Source organism: Schistocerca nitens, chromosome 7 (genome assembly GCF_023898315.1).
Source record: "Schistocerca nitens isolate TAMUIC-IGC-003100 chromosome 7, iqSchNite1.1, whole genome shotgun sequence".
NCBI lineage: Eukaryota > Metazoa > Arthropoda > Insecta > Orthoptera > Acrididae > Schistocerca > Schistocerca nitens.
The window spans coordinates 311,636,831-311,639,330 of record NC_064620.1 but is presented as its reverse complement, the minus strand read 5'-3'; the positions used below and the strand labels follow the sequence as shown (position 1 = coordinate 311,639,330).

Below are 2,500 nucleotides of genomic sequence, written 5' to 3'. Positions count from 1 at the left end.
AGCCTATGTTGCGCCTTAACCTAGCCTATGTTGCGCCTTAACCTAGCCTATGTTGCGCCTTAACCTAGCCTATGTTGCGCCTTAACCTAGCCTATGTTGCGCCTTAACCTAGCCTATGTTGCGCCTTAACCTAGCCTATGTTGCGCCTTAACCTAGCCTATGTTGCGCCTTAACCTAGCCTATGTTGCGCCTTAACCTAGCCTATGTTGCGCCTTAACCTAGCCTATGTTGCGCCTTAACCTAGCCTATGTTGCGCCTTAACCTAGCCTATGTTGCGCCTTAACCTAGCCTATGTTGCGCCTTAACCTAGCCTATGTTGCGCCTTAACCTAGCCTATGTTGCGCCTTAACCTAACCTATGTTGCGCCTTAACCTAACCTATGTTGCGCCTTAACCTAACCTATGTTGCGCCTTAACCTAACCTATGTTGCGCCTTAACCTAACCTATGTTGCGCCTTAACCTAACCTACGTTGCGCCCTAACCTAACCTACGTTGGGCCCTAACCTAACCTACGTTGGGCCCTAACCTAACCTACGTTGGGCCCTAACCTAACCTACGTTGGGCCCTAACCTAACCTACGTTGGGCCCTAACCTAACCTACGTTGGGCCCTAACCTAACCTACGTTGGGCCCTAACCTAACCTACGTTGGGCCCTAACCTAACCTACGTTGGGCCCTAACCTAACCTACGTTGGGCCCTAACCTAACCTACGTTGGGCCCTAACCTAACCTACGTTGGGCCCTAACCTAACCTGTAATTGTTATATGAATTGAAACATTCATGTAGCGTTGCCTAATCGCAACCCTCTCAACATAGGTCAGTGCTCGCACTCTCTGGTGTCCTGCGTATTGATTCATGTTACGGTGCGTACCCTCACAACATCTAGCGAGTGGTGCGTACGTTCCACATGGTCCCGCTATCCACTGTAATGTGTACTGCTGTAAGACTTATATCGCTCCCCTGTCGCCTCTAGTTCGTCAGGCGGGAGTTTGCGTGTTCAATGAGCTTCGCAGCTGTGCAATGGCATTCGCATACGTACGCGGGCCACCTTCCACGTGTTCTCTCGTGCATACGTCGCAGCATGTATGTGGGCTGATGTGGCGTGTCGTGACGCATATCATCCAGGCATGCAAGACCCACTGAATTTGCAAATGTAGATGGACGTCTACGTTTGCTGCCCAAGTTACGCAAATGAACTGGAAATCCGTTGTTGCGCGGTTGTATACGCTGGAGGTGAATCATTGATTGCGACAATCGGTACAGGTATTAACTGGTTGCTTCAGCGACACCCGTCATACCCACGAACGTGAGTGGGCATGTGGGTATGAAGCGATACGCGGCGGTGGCTGGGTGGGACCGTCCCCGGCCGGTGAGGGGGGAGCGCCCGGCGTGCTGGCCGCGCGCTGCGTGGGTGCACGCGCTACAGCCGGCTGGTGGGGGCGCCCAGTGGCAGGCGCGCCGGCCGACGGACGCGGCAGGCGGCGCAGCTGCGCGCCGGCGCACCCAACGCGCGGCGCCGTGCGGCCAAAGTGGGTCCTCGCGGGCCCGGTGCGAAGCGCGGTGGACATCTGCAGTGTGCTGGTCCGATTGAGGACTGTGTGCGTTGAGGATGCGCCGCCGCCCGGCACTCGGCGCCGCGACGCCGTCTGCTGCTCGGTCGCCCCCGCGGTTCTCGCAGGTGGTTTGTATCGCAGCTGTGCGGATGTGTTGGCGCGTGCGCTGTGCTGGGAGAGTTCGCTTTGGCACCCAAGTGGGGCTCTGCCCCTCTGTGGCGCTGGCGTTGGAGCTGCCCGGCCACTGTTTGTGGCCGCGTGTTGTCTCCCGCCGGCAACACCACGACAGCACGCTCCCGGGCCTCTGTCGGCAGCGGCAAGCTCAGTTGGGAGCACGGGTGGTCGCACTGAAAGCGTCTACTCGCCTATCTCCGGGCGATTGCGCCTCTCTCGAACCCGACCAAGTACTTAGGACGGCGCTGCGCGCCGCCGGGACCTGAGAGGGTTTCGAGGTGTATCGTGCAGGGGAGCCCAGCCTCCTCCTGTTTGCGGAATAATTGAGCGGACGCTTGCGTGTTCGCGCGGGCCTCCGGGACACACTCCCGGGCGGCCGGCTGCTCAGCTCTAGTTGACGCAGCTCCCTGGTTGATCCTGCCAGTAGTCATATGCTTGTCTCAAAGATTAAGCCATGCATGTCTCAGTACAAGCCGCATTAAGGTGAAACCGCGAATGGCTCATTAAATCAGTTATGGTTCCTTAGATCGTACCCACGTTACTTGGATAACTGTGGTAATTCTAGAGCTAATACATGCAAACAGAGTCCCGACCAGAGATGGAAGGGACGCTTTTATTAGATCAAAACCAATCGGTCGGCTCGTCCGGTCCGTTTGCCTTGGTGACTCTGAATAACTTTGGGCTGATCGCACGGTCCTCGTACCGGCGACGCATCTTTCAAATGTCTGCCTTATCAACTGTCGATGGTAGGTTCTGCGCCTACCATGGTTGTA

At 56.7% G+C, this 2,500-nt stretch overlaps 1 non-coding gene across 1 annotated transcript in view; it reads left to right on the top strand.

Annotated features, from left to right (window-relative positions):
* Positions 1-2,131: 2,131 nt before the first annotated feature.
* LOC126197178 (small subunit ribosomal RNA) overlaps positions 2,132-2,500 on the top strand; it is a 1,909-nt gene continuing 1,540 nt past the window's right edge. The window contains exon 1 of the ribosomal RNA XR_007539568.1: positions 2,132-2,500. This exon is cut by the window's right edge and continues 1,540 nt beyond it. This is a non-coding gene — a ribosomal RNA (small subunit ribosomal RNA).